This window comes from Phyllobates terribilis, unplaced genomic scaffold (assembly GCF_046119375.1).
Source record: "Phyllobates terribilis strain yellow unplaced genomic scaffold, ASM4611937v1 Scaffold_8__6_contigs__length_399053987, whole genome shotgun sequence".
Taxonomy (NCBI): domain Eukaryota; kingdom Metazoa; phylum Chordata; class Amphibia; order Anura; family Dendrobatidae; genus Phyllobates; species Phyllobates terribilis.
The window spans coordinates 170,880,770-170,902,716 of record NW_027362768.1 but is presented as its reverse complement, the minus strand read 5'-3'; the positions used below and the strand labels follow the sequence as shown (position 1 = coordinate 170,902,716).

Genomic DNA, 21,947 nt, shown 5'->3' with positions numbered 1-21,947 from the left:
TATCCAGTCACTAGAGAGCAGTGACATCACTGAGAATGCAGCCTATCCATTCACTGGAGAGCAGTGACATCACTGAGAATGCAGCCTATCCATTCACTAGAGAGCAGCGACATCAATGAGAATGCAGCCTATCCATTCACTAGAGAGCGGTGACATCACTGAGAATGCAGCCTATCCATTCACTAGAGATCGGTGACATCACTGAGAATGCAGCCTATCCATTCACTAGAGAGCAGTGACATCACTGAGAATGCAGCCTATCCATTCACTAGAGAGCGGTGACATCACTGAGAATGCAGCCTCTCCATTCACTAGAGAGCAGTGACATCGCTGAGAATGCAGCCTATCCATTCACTAGAGAGCAGTGACATCACTGAGAATGCAGCCTATCCATTTACTAGAGAGCAGTGACATCACTGAGAATGCAGCCTATCCATTCACTAGAGAGCGGTGACATCACTGAGAATGCAGCCTATCCATTCACTAGAGAGTGGTGACATCACTGAGAATGCAGCGTATCCATTCACTAGAGAGCGGTGACATCACTGAGAATGCAACCTATCCATTCACTAGAGAGCAGTGACATCACTGAGAATGCAGCCTATCCATTCACTAGAGAGCAGTGACATCACTGAGAATGCAGCCTATCCATTCACTAGAGAGCGGTGACATCACTGAGAATGCAGCGTATCCATTCACTAGAGAGCGGTGACATCACTGAGAATGCAACCTATCCATTCACTAGAGAGCGGTGACATCACTGAGAATGCAGCCTATCCATTCACTAGAGAGCAGTGACATCACTGAGAATGCAGCCTATCCATTCACTAGAGAGCGGTGACATCACTGAGAATGCAGCCTATCCATTCATTATAGAGCGGTGACATCACTGAGAATGCAGCCTATTCATTCACTAGAGAGCAGTGACATCACTGAGAATGCAGCCTATCCATTCACTAGAGAGCGGTGACATCACTGAGAATGCAACCTATCCATTCATTAGAGAGCAGTGACATCACTGAGAATGCAGCCTATCCATTCACTAGAGAGCGGTGACATCACTGAGAATGCCTCCTATCCATTCACTAGAGAGCGGTGACATCACTGAGAATGCAGCCTATCCATTCACTAGAGAGCAGTGACATCACTGAGAATGCGGCCTATCCATTCACTAGAGAGCGGTGACATCACTGAGAATGCAGCCTATCCATTCACTAGAGAGCAGTGACATCACTGAGAATGTAGCCTATCCATTCACTAGAGAGCAGTGACATCACTGAGAATGCAGCCTATCCATTCACTAGAGAGCGGTGACATCACTGAGAATGCAGCCTATCCATTCATTAGAGAGTGGTGACATCACTGAGAATGCAGCCTATTCATTCACTAGAGAGCGGTGACATCACTGAGAATGCAGCCTATCCATTCACTAGAGAGCGGTGACATCACTGAGAATGCAACCTATCCATTCACTAGAGAGCGGTGACATCAGTGAGAATGCAGCCTATCCATTCACTAGAGAGAGGTGACATCACTGAGAATGCCTCCTATCCATTCACTAGAGAGCGGTGACATCACTGAGAATGCAGCCTATCCATTCACTAGAGTGAAGTGACATCACTGAGAATGCAGCCTATCCATTCACTAGAGAGCAGTGACATTACTGAGAATGCAGCCTATCCATTCACTAGAGAGCAGTGACATCACTGAGAATGCAGCCTATCCATTCACTAGAGAGCAGTGACATCACTGAGAATGCAGCCTATCTATTCACTAGAGAGCGGTGACATCACTGAGAATGCAGCCTATCCATTCACTAGAGAGCGGTGACATCACTGAGAATGCAGCCTATCCATTCACTAGAGAGCAGTGACATCACTGAGAATGCAGCCTATCCATTCACTAGAGAGCAGTGACATCACTGAGAATGCAGCCTATCTATTCACTAGAGAGCGGTGACATCACTGAGAATGCAGCCTATCCAGTCACTAGAGAGCAGTGACATCACTGAGAATGCAGCCTATCCATTCACTAGAGAGCGGTGACATCACTGAGAATGCAGCCTATCCATTCACTAGAGAGCGGTGACATCACTGAGAATGCAGCCTATCCATTCACTAGAGAGCAGTGACATCACTGAGAATGCAGCCTATCCATTCACTAGAGAGCGGTGACATCACTGAGAATGCAGCCTATCCATTCATTATAGAGCGGTGACATCACTGAGAATGCAGCCTATTCATTCACTAGAGAGCAGTGACATCACTGAGAATGCAGCCTATCCATTCACTAGAGAGCGGTGACATCACTGAGAATGCAACCTATCCATTCATTAGAGAGCAGTGACATCACTGAGAATGCAGCCTATCCATTCACTAGAGAGCGGTGACATCACTGAGAATGCCTCCTATCCATTCACTAGAGAGCGGTGACATCACTGAGAATGCAGCCTATCCATTCACTAGAGAGCAGTGACATCACTGAGAATGCGGCCTATCCATTCACTAGAGAGCGGTGACATCACTGAGAATGCAGCCTATCCATTCACTAGAGAGCAGTGACATCACTGAGAATGCAACCTATCCATTCACTAGAGAGCAGTGACATCACTGAGAATGCAGCCTATCCATTCACTAGAGAGCGGTGACATCACTGAGAATGCAGCGTATCCATTCACTAGAGAGCGGTGACATCACTGAGAATGCAACCTATCCATTCACTAGAGAGCGGTGACATCACTGAGAATGCAGCCTATCCATTCACTAGAGAGCAGTGACATCACTGAGAATGCAGCCTATCCATTCACTAGAGAGCGGTGACATCACTGAGAATGCAGCCTATCCATTCATTATAGAGCGGTGACATCACTGAGAATGCAGCCTATTCATTCACTAGAGAGCAGTGACATCACTGAGAATGCAGCCTATCCATTCACTAGAGAGCGGTGACATCACTGAGAATGCAACCTATCCATTCATTAGAGAGCAGTGACATCACTGAGAATGCAGCCTATCCATTCACTAGAGAGCGGTGACATCACTGAGAATGCCTCCTATCCATTCACTAGAGAGCGGTGACATCACTGAGAATGCAGCCTATCCATTCACTAGAGAGCAGTGACATCACTGAGAATGCGGCCTATCCATTCACTAGAGAGCGGTGACATCACTGAGAATGCAGCCTATCCATTCACTAGAGAGCAGTGACATCACTGAGAATGTAGCCTATCCATTCACTAGAGAGCAGTGACATCACTGAGAATGCAGCCTATCCATTCACTAGAGAGCGGTGACATCACTGAGAATGCAGCCTATCCATTCATTAGAGAGCGGTGACATCACTGAGAATGCAGCCTATTCATTCACTAGAGAGCGGTGACATCACTGAGAATGCAGCCTATCCATTCACTAGAGAGCGGTGACATCACTGAGAATGCAACCTATCCATTCACTAGAGAGCGGTGACATCAGTGAGAATGCAGCCTATCCATTCACTAGAGAGAGGTGACATCACTGAGAATGCCTCCTATCCATTCACTAGAGAGCGGTGACATCACTGAGAATGCAGCCTATCCATTCACTAGAGTGAAGTGACATCACTGAGAATGCAGCCTATCCATTCACTAGAGAGCAGTGACATTACTGAGAATGCAGCCTATCCATTCACTAGAGAGCAGTGACATCACTGAGAATGCAGCCTATCCATTCACTAGAGAGCAGTGACATCACTGAGAATGCAGCCTATCTATTCACTAGAGAGCGGTGACATCACTGAGAATGCAGCCTATCCATTCACTAGAGAGCGGTGACATCACTGAGAATGCAGCCTATCCATTCACTAGAGAGCAGTGACATCACTGAGAATGCAGCCTATCCATTCACTAGAGAGCAGTGACATCACTGAGAATGCAGCCTATCTATTCACTAGAGAGCGGTGACATCACTGAGAATGCAGCCTATCCAGTCACTAGAGAGCAGTGACATCACTGAGAATGCAGCCTATCCATTCACTAGAGAGCGGTGACATCACTGAGAATGCAGCCTATCCATTCACTAGAGAGCGGTGACATCACTGAGAATGCAGCCTATCCATTCACTAGAGAGCAGTGACATCACTGAGAATGCAGCCTATCCATTCACTAGAGAGCGGTGACATCACTGAGAATGCAGCCTATCCATTCATTATAGAGCGGTGACATCACTGAGAATGCAGCCTATTCATTCACTAGAGAGCAGTGACATCACTGAGAATGCAGCCTATCCATTCACTAGAGAGCGGTGACATCACTGAGAATGCAACCTATCCATTCATTAGAGAGCAGTGACATCACTGAGAATGCAGCCTATCCATTCACTAGAGAGCGGTGACATCACTGAGAATGCCTCCTATCCATTCACTAGAGAGCGGTGACATCACTGAGAATGCAGCCTATCCATTCACTAGAGAGCAGTGACATCACTGAGAATGCGGCCTATCCATTCACTAGAGAGCGGTGACATCACTGAGAATGCAGCCTATCCATTCACTAGAGAGCAGTGACATCACTGAGAATGTAGCCTATCCATTCACTAGAGAGCAGTGACATCACTGAGAATGCAGCCTATCCATTCACTAGAGAGCGGTGACATCACTGAGAATGCAGCCTATCCATTCATTAGAGAGCGATGACATCACTGAGAATGCAGCCTATTCATTCACTAGAGAGCGGTGACATCACTGAGAATGCAGCCTATCCATTCACTAGAGAGCGGTGACATCACTGAGAATGCAGCCTATCCATTCACTAGAGAGCGGTGACATCACTGAGAATGCAGCCTATCCATTCACTAGAGAGCGGTGACATCAGTGAGAATGCAGCCTATCCATTCACTAGAGAGAGGTGACATCACTGAGAATGCCTCCTATCCATTCACTAGAGAGCGGTGACATCACTGAGAATGCAGCCTATCCATTCACTAGAGTGAAGTGACATCACTGAGAATGCAGCCTATCCATTCACTAGAGAGCAGTGACATTACTGAGAATGCAGCCTATCCATTCACTAGAGAGCAGTGACATCACTGAGAATGCAGCCTATCCATTCACTAGAGAGCAGTGACATCACTGAGAATGCAGCCTATCTATTCACTAGAGAGCGGTGACATCACTGAGAATGCAGCCTATCCATTCACTAGAGAGCGGTGACATCACTGAGAATGCAGCCTATCCATTCACTAGAGAGCAGTGACATCACTGAGAATGCAGCCTATCCATTCACTAGAGAGCAGTGACATCACTGAGAATGCAGCCTATCTATTCACTAGAGAGCGGTGACATCACTGAGAATGCAGCCTATCCAGTCACTAGAGAGCGGTGACATCACTGAGAATGCAGCCTATCCATTCACTAGAGAGCGGTGACATCACTGAGAATGCAGCCTATCTATTCACTTGAGAGCGGTGACATCACTGAGAATGCAGCCTATCCATTCACTAGAGAGCGGTGACATCACTGAGAATGCAGCCTATCCATTCACTAGAGAGCAGTGACATCACTGAGAATGCAGCCTATCCATTCACTAGAGAGCGGTGACATCACTGAGAATTCGGCCCGTCCATTCACATGACCTCATACTTATACTGACATCACCTTTCTCCATTCTTACAAATATTTATGGAAATTGTGTTAAGAAAACTGCAAAATCCTGGATAAAGTAACAATATAGGACGCATTACAGGAAGCAGCGAGCGCCGGGCTCCTGATCAGTAACCTTCATTCCCCACCAGGTACAGACATTTGAGATGAGATGAATATGCAGAGCTTTCGCCTTAATGTCAACACACTTTAATTTAGTATCCAGCTGAGAGTAACAAAACCAGCGGCTGCCGTGTAATACTGCCCGAATCAGATCATTACAAAGACTCGCCATTCAAGATGCATTTTCGTAATCCCAAGTTAAATCACACACACGGCTCTATAGGAGCAAACACAGTTTCCAATTTCCTAGAGAATTAAATGGAATCCCCCGTGGAGGGAGACACTTGAACATGCTATCTGTTCTCCGCTAGCGTTAATTCATCATAGTGATTGTCCCTAAATTGAAATTTGCATTCATATTGCTGATAGCGGAAAAAAATATGATGAAAATAATAGACTTTTTTTTTTTTTGCAGAGTTGATTATTAGATAAACTCACAGGTGACAAATACAGAATGGAAAAGACGTGGGGTTTGTGTAGAACAGGATTTTCTCATTATGCCTATTTGGCTTCCAGACTGAAAACCTCATGAGTTTTGTTTCTGGTTGACTTTAATTGTCAACATTTTGTAGGGACCCCTGGGCCCGGTGGCAAGATCACCAGTGACTAGTCATCTATTTTAGTTTTGTTCCACTGTGATCAGATTATATATCCTGAGCACTGATAAATGGATTTTCCCAAAGTAAGCTCTTGAGACAAGTCAAGTCATACATGCAGTCCTATTAGCCGGCATCATGTTATTGAGCAGGAGGAGCTGAGCAGATTGATATATTGATTTTTGGAAAAAGATTTAGTAAAACTTGTATTTTATTCATAGAAATCCCATTTCTATGCATAATAGTCTAGTAGGTGGTGCTATTCAGTTGTCTTAAAAGTAAGACCACCCACCGGACTCCTAAACATAGAGGAAGGATTTATCTAAACAAAATGCAGGTTCTAATGATCCTTTTTTCCCAGACAAATGTATATATCAATCTGCTCCTGATCTGTAACATACTGCTCACAGATCGGACTTCCTACACAGTGTGACAGTAACCCTTTTATGAGTGTCCGTCAAGTACCTTGGACTGGACTGGACCAGACTGGAGAGGGAGAACTTGTTTGATCACTCCTCTTCATTAAATGAAAGAGCGCTTTGGAGATTTCCCTTTTTTTTGGACTCATTCTTGAGATTGGTGGGAATCTCAGCGGAGGGATGGCCACCATTCTGATTTGGTGGGTTCTTGGGTTGGAATGTAATTTTTTTTAATGACCTATTGGCTCGTTCTTGAGCAATGACGACTTGATGAATGAATGATCTGTAGGAAGATGGACCTTGAACAAGTCTAGATAGGTCCACCAGGGTCTTCTCCACCGTTATCATGATAGTATCAAGCTATCGGATTGCTGATGTTCCTCTTCGCCTTGTTCCTTCTGTTCTTCTGACCATGATGTCCTTCTCCACTGATTGCTCTAAATTGCAATATATTATTTTACAACATGCTGTGAGAGCTTTGTAAATAGTGAAGAAAGTCTTGCTTGAAACATTCAATCTTACAGTGTATGATGGTTTAGTGAACCCAGTTGCAAGTGGGCTACCTCCCTCACGATCATATCTTTGCAGCCATTTAGCTACTCCTGGGGAAGCATAGCCTAAAAAGAACAGACATTGTAATCCAACCTAGCCCAGACATATGCGCTATCCAGTTTTTACCCTTTTCAAATGCTAGAACTGTATCTTGAAGCCACTGGGTGCTTTCCAAATATAGCATTTTAAGACCCCCTCCTACTCCATGACTGATGTATGACCGCAAACCCAGCCCCCTAGAAATGCAACTGATTGCTATTAAATAGTTGGACCTAAATACCATCTTAAGGACCTCAGAGGTTGTTAAATAGTTACAAGCTTGGAGGTTTGTATGATTGTTTCAATTTGGTATTTTTGGACAAAAATATATCTAAAAAAATATCTCGGTGTATCTTTTGTTAGAGAGGGAGGTGAGTGGATATTTTAGTCTTTTGGACCCTCTCACTAGTTATGTTTGGTAAGAAGGATTTATGTGCTTTAGGTGGAAAGGAGATTTTTAATATATTACTTGTGTGCAGGAGTGTAAAATTAGTGATCTGTTAAGAAACTACAACTCCCAGCATGCCCTGACGGCCTGCCATACGGTTGCAGTTGTGGTAGCACAAGTTGAAGACTATTGCTTGTAAGCCATCACATCGTTATCAGGACAAGGTTACGTCCAAAACAGTTGTTCTTACGAGTGACAGATTACAACTTAACAATAATTGATTTTTAGACTTTAAATATTTTTTATTAAAAACTTTTTTTCCCTACATTTTAGATGTTTTTTTTTTTTTTCTCTAAGAAAAGAGGAAATAAAATTCTTTCATGTTAACAGAATTCTCCTGGAGGTTTCAGTCTTTTGATTCAGTTTTCGGAGAGTGAAACTTCTGACGACGACTCTTCTGGGCCCAGTTTGAGAATGAAAAAAGAAAGGAAATAATAACAAAAAGTATTAAGTGAGATATAAAGGAAGAGATTGTAGTTTTGACATTGTGTCTCGCTGAGTTAATGTGAGTTCCGTCCAGTGAGATGTGATGGAAATATGTTCACCGTTCTTCATGGTTCATATCGGAAATTGCAGACATGTAACTTGATGATCCGGGGGCGTAATGCAATATCTGTTTCTGTCTTCTTGGCTGCATTCGTTATGACCACATCCTATGTTTAATACATCCCATATTGTGCCATTATCTGGTCAGTGGAGGGGTCTGTGGAGGGGTCTGTGGTGACTTTTAGAAACTCTACTGGGGCTATATTGTTGCATCTTCACCGAACCATTGAAGTTTGGGGAAATTATGAGGCTACAAGGTGGTAGCTTGATGGGTCTAGAATAGATAATGCGTGTCCACTTCTGTGTAAGGTCCAGGGGAGTCCCAGAAAAAGGAGAGACCTCTTGGACACCTGGAAAATTTAGCAAGTCACCAAGGTCTCCTGGAAAGCTGCCCTACCAGAAGGTTTCTTGTGCAAAACACTGGGATGTTCCATCATTAGACATAACCCCGGCACCTAAATACATGGGGTGGAGGATGAAGGGGCATGGACTGAACCTAAAAGGAGGCATGAATGGTTATGGGAAAAATTGCCAAATCTCTAAAAGTTGGCAGGCATGATCTAGCTAGGTGGCTTTGCTATTTTATATCCTAACTAGGCTATTTTTAGTGGGATGTCTGCACGGGCAGCGTAGTGGCTAAGTGGTTAGCACTGTACGGTGGCTCAGTGGTTAGCACTGTTGCTTTGTATCTCTGGGGTCCTGAGACTAAATCCCACCAAGGACAAAATCTGCAAGGAGTTTGTATGTTCTCCCCATGTTTGCGTGGGTTTCCTCTGGATTCTCCGATTCCCTTCCGCAGTCCAAAGACATACTGATAGGGAATGTAGATTGTGAGCCCCAATGGGGACAGTGATGATGATGATGATGATGTCTGTAGAGCGCTGTGGACTAAATGGTGCTATATAAGAGAGTAAAATAAATTAAATATGTTAGGAATTTTCATTTTTATGTCTTTAGGATTCATTGGTGGCATTGTGAGACTCTGTTGGTATGGGTGTCGGTGGGATATTCCATCAACATTAGATAGATTATGGTTTAGAGGGGTTCTCCAGGGAAGATAACTTATCACTTATCTGCATTATAGGGTTTAACTTAAAGATCATGGGGGTCCCCCCTGGAGCAACCGGCACTATTCAGCAGAAAGGGGCTATTTTATCCCCGACAGGGCACTTTAAAATGGAATATATACCCAACTGCCGCGCCCTTCATCCTCGATGTGGCTGCCAAGAGTTGCGCTTGACTTTTTCCTATAGAGATTGAATGGAGTGGTGATTGGACATATGGCTCAATTCTAATGATAATAAAAGTGCCCCGTTCTGCGGATCGGTTCCATCTCCACCTACTCTCCTATATACAGATGCGCTCGTTCTGCTGAGCGCTCCTGTGTTCTCTATGAGAAAGCCACCGATTGACACGGCCACAGGGAGAACAATGCCATAGGCAGTCCAAAATCGGACATGCCCAATCAGCAACTCTCCCGACCATCAGTAGGCCGGTGCCCCCATACACATTAGATATCAATATCGATGGGTTCAGCCAACAGTCTTATGTGTACACGGGTCTTGCAAGTGCTGAGATCCACTCATTACTGCCAAGTGGATAGTGCTGAAATACCACACAACCAGCTGAGCGTCTATTTTGTGTCTTAAGATATAAATAATGAAGAATAAACTATTGATTCCAGATTTTTAGGACTAATCAGTAATGTTCTGGGCAGAGCTGTGACTACTTCTAAGGAACTTCCATAGGGGAAAGCTGTTACTTTCTCATTTCTCCTAAGATGTATGCAAGACAGAAATGTTTGTTCAGAGTTTATCATGGTGGAACGGTATGTCAAGACCACAGTGATCGACGCATGAAAATGTGGATTTGGGGTGGAGTTACCCTTTAAATTTGCATAATATAACAAGTTCTTGATTCTTTTACAGAATGGTCCTACATAAAGCAATGAAACGCATCAGTTATAAAAGGTGAATTGCTCTTGAATTGAAGTATATTTAGCCCTCTAAGGTGACTATTACTCAGTGATTACGCCTCAAGGATAAAGAATTGTATGAACTTCAGGCTGTAATAGCATTGAAATGGAAGGTACGATGAGCCTTTCTGATCCGCATAAGAAATGTGATATATAATGTGATATTTATCCCCTCGGTGAATGGCAAGTCAATCTTAAGAACAAATCTAAACATCTCAGCGGAATTTGTTGAGAAAAATAAGGATATTAGAGGCAATAAAACCTATTTACCACCAGTTTTCTCTCTCCCAAGCAAGACCTGGCGTCTCCCTGACCGATTCCAGCTAAAAGAAAAATAAAAAAAAAAGCAAAATGCAAATAAACAGCAGCTCAGAAAATTCTTATTAAAGTGCAAAGCAATGAAATGTGCAAATAGATATTACCGGCATTTTGCAGGGACATAGTCGGATGATATGACCTTGGCTGGGTGAATGAAATTAAAGCTGAATTCGCTTGCAGGGATCGGAGCGAGGAGATCAGATTCTGGAAATACATAAAGAAAATCTGCCTTGTAGAGAAGAAGACGTGGTGGCTGGTATGGATTCACATGGTCCTATGTGATCAATGAAGCTCGCTCTGTCATCATGACTGTTGGCCAAAAACTATGGAAAGTTGTATCTGAAGCCAACACATTATTCTCATGGAAAGTAATGGAAGATCCAAACATTTCTAGAGTTGTCGATTGGGACAAGACATGAAATATCAGAAAATGCTACGTCCCATAAGAAGACAATGAGTGGGAACAGTGTGTGTGGCATTTATGGAGGGCTCCATCGGGATGCAATATTTGATGCAAAGGTCAAAAGTTTCATCCCATTGGAAATCATTAGGGACAATATTGACCTTTCCAATTTCCAATGAGGAAGAAACAATAAAAGTCATACATGTCATCAACGGAGAATATTGGGGACCATGTTGTCCTTTCCAATTTCCAATGGGGAGGAAACATTAAGTCGCACACGTCATCAAGTCCCACAGACTGTTATCCTGAGCTTTGTACAATATAAGTGTCCACTGAAGTTTAGCCTTCACCAACTTCACCAGGTCTCCAATCCATTTGACCCTTGACTTTGGAAAAGTTTAAATAAAAACCTTTATAACTTTAACTTGTCTGTATGATTCGTACAATCTGTTCTGGATATGTATGGATACATGGTGACCGGGGTGGAATAATTTGCAAATTAAAGTTTAAACCAAGGGTGGAGATAAAGGATTTGCGGAGTAGTCAACCCTTAGGATCCCATTACAGATAGGGGCACTTAATGAATGTTTGCTCAAGAGAGAAGTAAGTTGATGGTTTAACAACTGTAGAATGAACAATCATCTGATGAATGATCATTCCAGTCTATATTGGCCATTACAATCTTTCAGACTGGCCCTAAAATGGGCAAAGTATAAACCGTCTTTCTGGGAATGTTGCTATAAAGAAAGATCATTCACGGCCGAAAGATTTTTTACCCGACTATCAACCAAAAATATTGATTACAGCAAACATCATTCCGGACGATTTAATGGATGGTTCATAATTAAACGAACATTAATTATAATTGACTTCATCTATTTTCATCAGCTTTCGACTTATGTATATGACCACCTTAAGGGGTTGTCCGGCCTTAGGTTGCAAGCATGCAGTAACTCTATATGACTGTAGACTGTAGCGTCGGTGTCCCTGCCTCCTGCTAGGCAGGGACGCTGTTCCCCTCACCTCTCCGCTCTGTGCCCGGCGTCCTCCTCCCGCTCTGCTGGCAGCGCGCGCTGCTTCCCGGCCACTGTGCTTAGGGCGCGCGCGCGCTCCCCCTCTCTTAAAGGGGCCGCGCACGCCGTCCTAAGGAGTCCCCGGCCAATGACCGGAGGACCTCACCATATATAAGGCACCTCCTCCAAAATGGAGGTGCCCGAGCAGTGTTGTTGCAAAGCCTTCACTCTGCTTCAGCCCTCAGGTCCCGTTGCCAGTTACCTGCCAGTCACCTGCCAGATTCCTGCTTGATACCTGCCTGATATCCGCTTACCTGCTTGCAAGCCTGCGGTCCGATGGTCTGCCTTCCGACACCTGTCAGTCTGTCTATGGACCAGCCTGCCCGCTCACCTGGGAGCGCTCACCTGCTACCTGCCTGCTAGCCTACCTGGAGGCTCTGCCGTCACTTGCCGTGACCACCTGCCTGTACAGAGACTCTTGCCCGCTCACCTGGGAGCGCTCACCTGCTACCTGCCTGCTAGCCTACCTGGAGACTCTGCCGTCACTTGCTGTGACCACCTGCCCGTCCAGAGACTCTTGCCCGCTCATCTGGGAGCGTCCACCTGCTACCTGTCTGCTAGTCTACCCAGAGACTGTCCCTGTCACTTGCTGTGACTACCTGCCCTTCTACCCAGAGACTGTCCCTGTCACTTGCCGTGACTACCTGCCCTTCTACCCAGAGACTGTCCCTGTCACTTGCCGTGACTACCTGCCCGTCTTCCCTGGGAGCCACCCGCTTCCTCACAAGGACCGCCCCCTTGTAGAGTTGCTCAGAGGTTCCGCCTCCCAGACCCGTTACATAGACTATGTGCTGTGAGTATTCTCCGATGTGTCTGCAAGTATGCAATTCCTGCCACATTCTGACCAGACATGTCCAGCCTCTCTTAATATACTTGCATGTCTAGTCGGCTTGTGACCGCATGTATGCATATTGCATGCTTGTGGTCATATACCCGCCACTTCCGGTGCCGACACCGGAATAATCACGCGATGTGAGGATACACAAGTCTGCAGTCACATAGAGTGATTGCAGTCTTGTAGACTAAGGCCGGACATCTCTTTTAAGAGTGGTTGTCTAAATTTTGTAACCTTTCCCTTGGCTATAAAAATGGTACAAATAGATTTGCAGGGCAGGGTCCATCAGCCCCGTGAGTAATATTGGAAGGAAACTTTGAGTACGGTCTCTTACCTCCCAGCACCAACAGCTCTTTTTTTGATTAGCCGGTTTGGTGCAGCATCACATGTGCACCATGCAACAACGATCATGTTGCCCCAGGCCGGCTAGTCTAAAGAGAAGCCGGAGATGCCATCAGGTAGGAGACTTTCTCAGGGCTATAGACTAACAACCTGACCTCTGGATCGGTTCCTGAGACTGGATTTGCCCCATTTATATTTGGCCACCAATCTTGGTCTTCACCTTTGGCCAACAGGTTTTCCTTCATACATATGTTCTGATTGGCATTAAGTTTTCCATCTTGACGACAAAGGAATACCAACATGTCCATTCCTTCTTCCCCCCAACTCCTTCCATCAAGGACCATCCGGGACACCCCTTTACACATTACATGGTCGTCCAGTCTCATCAGACTCGTTAGGTATGGCTGACGTTCATCTGATGTGGATGGAGGGGCTTGTATCACTGCGGATAATCCCACGTATGCCGTACTGGGTGATATCGGTGCAGCAGTGAAGACATTAATGGTACATATCAGTATCTCTAAGTGTCCTTGTCTCGTTCAGCCAGGGAAACACTACAAAACATATATTACGTGGAGAATCGGCGTCTTTACAGTATAACGTCTTTTTAATTAATTGGATTTGTTTTAATGTCTCTTTGTATATGAAGCATAAAGTATTGTATCCTCGATTCAAAAGCAAGGATGGCAAATGAATAAATGTAAATGGCTTCATATACGCTTACCGGATTCATGTTTAGCTGCTTTTATGTTGACTGTGTACAAGGAGCGCGTCTCTCCTGAGAGGCTCCGCAAATAAACTGTTGCCTTAAGCAGTTGCATAAAACATTAGACAGCCGATACCACTCCGAAAACCTCCCCAAAAAAAAAAAAAAATCGAGGTAGACCCTGGATATAATTGGATGGCTCTCACAAATAATAAGTCTCCAGCTTTTGTTTGAACAGCGCGCAGCGACTTCCTGAAGGTGTCAGATCGAAAATAGATTACACCAAGAATACTTAGAACTTCTTAAAGTCGGAGATTGCAACACAAGCTGAAGAATAGGCAACTGTATATTTATAGGGTGACACATACTATCCTTGTCTCCGCGCTCCGGGGAAATTATGGATGTGAGAGTTTCGCTCGTTTTCAGTCACAGTACTGGAATAAATTACAACGGGGAAGGAGATTGAGAGACTCTCTTCTTCCTCAAAGATGTAGCCCAATTAAATGGGGGTCTTAAAGGGATAGTCTGCTGATATCATTAGGATGGAATCAAAAAGCAAGGGTTCAGTTCTCCTGCAGCGCTTTCAGAGGGGGAATGAAGTATTACACCATCCCTATTCAAGTCAATACAATGTCTCTGTAATGCACGAACATGTCAAAACTGCTAACAGTATGCTGGGAGGAAATAAAGGTGTCCATACACTGTAGATAGCTGTCAGCTTCCATCCCCCATACACATGCATGCTCAGCTTGGCTGAGCGTTCATGTATTTTCAGCAGGGTAAGTAGACTAAGCCATTGACAGACACCTCTGGCAGAGACTTATTGTCCCTAAGAACAAAAGGTTTAGTTTGAAACTAAACTTTCCCGATGCTCAGTCTGTCCCCCCTAAATGAGAAGATTTGGATGACTCTGATTTAATGTGTATGGACCCCTAACAGTACCGTAGCAGAGGACGTGTTGTTTCTTCCCCTTCCTTCTATAAGGACGCCCTTGTGTAGGGAGATCCCACAGTAGGGATTGTCTATGTGTGATCCTTTCATTGCGGTAGTATAGGAGTGCACTGAACAGGTGGAAAGAACAAGCTGCCGAACTCATAGAGAACTAATAGAGCAAGGACGGACTGAAATCAGGAGCATAAAACACCACAGAAAACAAACAGTGAGCCGATCACAGCCCCTCAGCCAGGAACAGGGGGGTTTCTTTTTTTCCCCAACACAGTGTGAGGCTTTTACTTTAACATCTTTGGGCAAGACTGGGACACGGAGACTCAAAATGAAATAATTTCCTGAAGGGAGCAACCAAATCCTAATTTATTTGCCCTACTTTCTCTCGCAGCTCCTCCGCTTCCATCCAGCCGAGATTGTTCGTTTTTTATATCTCTTTTTTCATCTGTTCCTTATTTGGAGGAGCAGAAGACGTAAAGGTCCGTTTATGGGGCATCTTCCCGGTAAGATACAGATTCCAAAGTGCGGCTTTGTAGACACGATGTAGCCGTAGAGAAGTGCAGCCGTTTGAAGGGATACAGGATTTTCTTTTTTTTTTGGAGTGATGCCTAATCCTCAGCATCTGTCGCTGGTAAAGGATAAGAAAAACCAAGTAATTAAAAAAAAATCTTCAATTATGAAATGTCTAAGAATTATGTATTTTATTAAGTAACCCCCTGCTCAACCTCCAAAAAATGGTTTACAGCAAAGCTTTGTTCTCAAAAGAGAAGGCACAATTTCTAGTGCATGTTCCTCCCTTTTGGGCAGAAGACGTTACGATCCGTCACGGGTCCTTGTCAGTGAGTCACTGCTTCCAAGGTGTGGAGGATCCTGATGTGAAGCGACTTCTCCATAGCCGGAGCGGCGCTTCACTCACCAAGGACGCAGCGACTCATTGATAAAGATCCGTGACTAGGGATGAGCGGACCCATGGAAGTTTGGGTTCTGGTACCCAACCGAACTTTAGTCCAAAATTCTGTTTGGGTACCAGAACTGGAACTTGAACATGAACCCCAATCTCATTGAAATCTGAGGGGACCTGAACTTTGGACCTTGAAAATTCTCTCTCTCCCCTCTTGGACTGTCCCCGGAACTCTGAACATTAATATGGACTTCCGGGATAAGTTTGTGTTTGCATCGATGACTGAGTGTCCGGCATGAGCCCCGAACTTTAAAGATCGGGTTCGCTCATCTCTAGTCATAATGTCCATGTCCCCATACCAAACATCATGCAAGAATTAAATTTCAGCATTATAAAATTCAAAAAATCTCATTGTGAGCGCGATTGAGTTTCCGCTTGACTACTGCACCCGGTTCAGCCTGCACCTCCTCATCTCGCTGAATGCACACCAAAACCTTTCCTGCCGCGTCCTGGACCAGCAGCCACCACCACTGATATGTAGGATATTGGGATTGTAGCACAGTGGTCCCACCAGAGGACTCTGCAGACCCCCCTCCATCATTACACAACATGTACACACATCCACTTTGGGGTTCCATATTGTGTAAGAGCTTGGGCAACTGAGGATTTTCCATTTTTCTTGTCCGAAGCTGAACCCCGGTGACGCAGCTTGGTCAACCAAACCTGTGTCAACTAATACTTCCAAACCTGTGTCAAAAATGGAGGCACAAGTATATGGCGGGCGGAATATGATGACAGCAGCACTTCCACCTGTGCAGATTAAGACATATGTCTGAGACACATTGTGCATCTCTGCAGCAGCCCCGTCTGTCCAGACTAGAGGTCCTGTGGCCGATCTGTTATGGCCGCTGATTAATCGCACAGACGGATAGGTGACAGGTAGCCATCTTTCATAGGTAATACAATCCGGTGTGGATGAATATATCCGCGGCTTGTATTGAGTTTACGGCGACAATGAATTGTTTACAATGCCTCCCGGAGGCAACAGTTTAATAGCGGCTGTCACTGTTGTTTACCGGCTGTCATGTTCAGCATGGACAATTTAAGCACCCGACTTGCAATTTTTTACTATTTTTTTTCCACCTTGGCTACAAAATAAATCGCAAAAAGAAATTATCCACCGAATGCACATTTCTTCGATTCCTTTGCTCATTTTGATCAGATATTTATGAGATCCACACATCATGGGCACAACTAGCAATATAGACGGCCTCATGTTCTATTATATTATGTGACAGTCTCTTCTGAATGTTGTATCATCCCCGTCCTTATACTACTGGCATCTATATCGATACAATGTTGGTAAGTCTGTTATAAAATGTATCGTTTTTGGACATGGGGAACGTTTAAGGGATTTTCCCACAATCATTTAAAATCAGTAAAGAAAAGTTTTTGCAAAAGTTTCGCAGCAGTTTTTGCCCTTATAGTATCATAAAGTGCTGATAACAGAGACTTGCGGTAATTGCCGCTTAGTTTTCAGCACTATTTGACAGGGGTAGAGGCCTTGAAAATGTATTCTTCTCCGAAGTAAGCGGAGAATGGCCTCTCTGCTTGGAATTAACATCAATGCACATAGATTAAAGGAGTTACCTTCTAACCTGTAAGGGAAAACTGTCTACAGCGCGGCGGCGGCGGCGGAGAGGAGCTGCAGAGAGCTGATTAATGTGCAGCCGAGAGTAAGTGTTTGATAGAAAAGGTGTGAAAGTGCTTAAAATCACATAACCCTAATTATTGTCATTAACAAACACTGCAGCGGTTCGGTATGCAAATGTAATCACTAATGAATGCGCCTCCAACTGATTCTTTAACAAAACTTACCTTTGTATGAAGCTAAAAAAATCCTGATTATATAGTATAGACTTACACATCAGAGGGCGATTTCCATAGATTCATGTGTCAGTAATACTTGTGTATATGTCTATAGTATGTGTACGGTGAGCACGGTCAGCCTTACGTTGGCTGGTGCCCTGTGATACCATCTCTGGGTTTCTTTTCTATGCCCCTATGGTTGTACTGTAAAGCTTTCAAAAAGCAGGGTCTAAACAACAGTGCTATAGAGAAAGATGCAAAAATAATAGCGCTATATGGCCAAATAAATATCAATACTATACAATGCAAGCATCACAACATACAAAATCTACCGTACAGTACAGTGCCATAGTAACAATACAACACAATGCTTAATTTAATACCACCATGCAGTGCTTAGTACAATAATTATGTCCCCCTTTGTGGCCCATGCAATAACTATTTCCCCCTTTGTGGCCCCATACAATAAATATGTCCCCCTTTGTGCCCCCATACGATAATTATGTCCTCCTTTGTGCCCCCGTACGATAATTATGTCCCCCTTTGTGCCCCCATACAATAATTATGTCCTCCTTTGTGCCCCCATACGATAATTATGTCCCCCTTTGTGCCCCCATACAATAATTATGTCCCCCTTTGTGGCCCCATACAATAATTATATCCCCCTTGGCCCATGCAATAACTACAGTGGTGGCCAAAAGTATTGGCACCCCTGCAATTCTGTCAGATAATACTCAGTTTCTTCCTGAAAATGATTGCAATCACAAATTCTTTGGTATTATTCTCTTCATTTAATTTGTCTTCAATGAAAAAAACACAAAAAGAATTGTCCTAAAGCCAAATTGGATATAATTCCACACCAAACCTAAAAAAAGGGGTTGCACAAAAGTATTGGCACCCTTTGAAAAATCATGTGATGCTTCTAATTGGTGTAATTAACAGCACCTGTAACTTACCTGTGGCACCTAACAGGTGTTGGCAATAACTAAATCACACTTGCAGCCAGTTAACATGGATTAAAATTGACTCAAACTCTGTCCTGTGTCCTTGTGTGTACCACATTGAGCATGGAGAAAAGAAAGAAGACCAAAGAACTGTCTGAGGACTTGAGAAACCAAATTGTGAGGAAGCATGAGCAATCTCAAGGCTACAAGTCCATCTCCAAAGACCATACAATAACTATGTCTCCCTTTGTGGCCCCATACAATAACTATGTCCCCCCTTGTGCCCCCATACGATAATTATGTCCTCCTTTGTGCCCCTATGCAATAATTATGTCCCCCCTTGTGCCTCATACGATAATGATGTCCTCCTTTATGCCCCATACAATAATAATGCCCATTTTTCTCCAATATAAAAATAATTTCCCCTTTCTCCCTTCACATACTTGTATATATCACATAAATGCTAATAATGTCCAGCTTGTTACTTCCCAAAAAAATAAAACTTTCCTTACCATGTGTCACGGAAGGTGAGGGAAAGACTAAGTACACTAGGGGAAGTGGGAGTGGAGACCCCTAGGCAGATCTAATAACACCCTGCCTACCCTACCATCCCTATATAGGTTCTGCACCTATCACTGAGCAGGAAACCTAATCCCTGATTGCCCCTAGCGATAGGCCCTAGATAGGGAGGGGACTGGGTGAACACCAGTCAGGCCCCACTGCAACTAAAGAAAAACAGGTAGACAGACAAGGGAAAACACTTAGCTTGAGAAGACACTAGAGAGATCACGCCAACTATCCTCCAAGGGAACTCCAAGAAGACACAAGCCGAGTACTAATACTTCAACCCTGGAGAGAGGAAAATAGAGCTATCAGCGGCGACTCTCTGGAGAGACTGAAGGTATTTAAACATCCAGCAAGGGTGGGTCAATTAGCAGCAGAAGGTGGAGGTCACTGCTAGGTCCTAAAAGGAGAAGGATATCACTACACTACAGAGAGGAGAAGATCAAGAAGGTGCCTGCAGAGCCAAACGCAATGACCTTCTACAGCTGGATCCAGAATGACTGTCTGACACACCCGTGACACCACGCTCCCATGACGAGTGGCAAGAGCCTTCTTCTTCTTCTCTCTGCAGCCTGTGGGCACTAGCTAATGTGGTGCAATGATGTGACGTCATTGCGTCACCTGTCTTCCTCCGCTCACTTCTGAGCTCTGACTGACTTTAATTGGTTGCTTGCACTGTTGTATTCTACTTCTACTGCATGCTGGGTGTGATTGCCAACAGATAGGCTAGGTGTCAGTAATGCATAGATCTCCTTGACTCGTCTCAAGAGTGACTCCACCTCTTTGACTCCAAGAAGCTAATTTACATATGGTACATGAAGAGGTTAAAATAATTTTCTGCACCAATTCTACTCCTGCTTTTAAATATGGGGGTCACCTTTAGAAGGTATTAGGGGTGAAGTATCAGGTAGATGAGGCTGTTTATGGGAATACTTCTACTCGTTAAACGGGTTACGGGCCCCTGTGCTGGATCCGGGTGGTTGCCGGAAAATGAATATCAAGGCTGTGTTCACACGTTGCTTTTTTTTTTTGCTGGTTTTTTTTTTTTTTTTTCTGCGGGCAAAACCTGCTCTCTTGCCAGTAAAGAAGCTGCTTACAAAAATCTTTTTTTTTTTCTGCATTTTTGATCTGTTTTTGTTGCATTTTTTTTGTGTGGATTATATGTGTCATATAATAAAGTTAGTTTTATTCACCAAAAACGTATGGTTGCGGGTTTTTGCATTAATTTCTTTGGTGAAAAAAACGCTGCAAAAATACTGAAAGAATTTTAAAAAATGCTGCAGTTTTCAAATTCAGTCAGCGCTAAAAAAAAAAAGCAATGGTGTGCATGAGATTTCTGAAAGCTTTCGCTGGTACTGAAAATAAAAAAAAAAAGATTTTAATTTGCATAAAAAAAGCCGCAACATGTGAACATAGCCTATTTCTAATCTGGATGAGCTTCAATTTTAACCCCTTGTGTAGCAGTTACCCAATAATCCTTTTTCTCACTGGTCCACTTGCTTCCTACTTTAGTTACGTGTACTTTTATTTTTTTTTTTAATTCTTTGTTTCTTTGCAATAAACCAAATGATGCCGGAGCATTTCTGACTCCCATAGACTCCAATGCAACCAATCTGGGGTCACTGATCACGATTGAGCAGCCATGGAGGAGTGGAGCGGGTGAACGGCGTTGCTCATCTCATCTCTTTTGCACAATTGTGTTAAACTGGAACAATTACTAAAAAAAAAAAAAAAAAAATGAGATAGTAATAAGCTTCAGCTAAATGGATACAAAGTGCCGCATCCTTCAGTGTTAAATGCACCTTAACATGTAAGCGACACAATGATACAAGCAGCGCACAGCTGCTTCCGGGGTCTCCTGAGCATTCTTATAAATGGAGGCGAGGATGCGCCGCCCGCTGCCGCCTGTCCTAGCTCAGCTGCGCTGTGTGTTAATGCCGTTATCCCTCATTTGCACACACGCACCAGGCTGCTGGCACCGGGAAGGTATTTTCCTCGGCGCTGATTTCCGTCCCTTAGAGGAAGCCATTGAATTATTTAAACTGTCAGGGACGTCGAGATTGTAATCCCAGTCACCAGTCCTGGCTTGGTGCGCAAATTGGAGAGTTGACTTTTTTTTTTTTTCTTTTTCTTTCTTGATGTGACTGTAAGTTTTTCTTAAAAGATTAGCGGACCCCTTTGTCATCTCACAAGACCCCGCGGACTGTACAGACGCGGATCACATTGTAATGTGGGATGTTATATAAGGGCAGCAGATAAAAGCGGAATATAATATTGTACCCGCGGTCCGAGAGGTGAGAGAGGATGGAGAAGTGGTCGCGCCGCAGACCTGGTGCAAAAATAATGGCTTTCAGGGGTTAAAAATCCATCCAAGTTGACCGATCAGAAGACCATGGGGACTGTGGTGGTGCTCAAACCTCAGATTGTTGGCAGAAAGGGGCAGAATTAATGGGATCCACCAACAGACATCCAATGTATCCAGGATATAGATGTGTAATCAACGGAGATTGCAGAAGATCAGAGACGATACAACTCCACACTAAAGTGAAGCGAGCACCACAACGCCTTCTCCTGCTGATCTAAGATACCCCCCAAACCCCTTACAATAGGAGCCAAGGACGCAGCATTAAATGTTTCATTATCAAATGACCTATCAGGTATTTTTAGAAATGTTTCATTTTTTAGGTTTACATTTTCTCACATCACCATCTGTGTTCAAAATAGATTTATTGCACT

General features: G+C 44.1%; 1 protein-coding gene across 9 annotated transcripts in view; it reads left to right on the top strand.

Annotated features, from left to right (window-relative positions):
* The window catches only part of DAB1 (DAB adaptor protein 1), a 1,162,683-nt gene that overhangs the window by 299,516 nt on the left and 841,220 nt on the right, over positions 1 to 21,947 (top strand). The window lies entirely within an intron of this gene.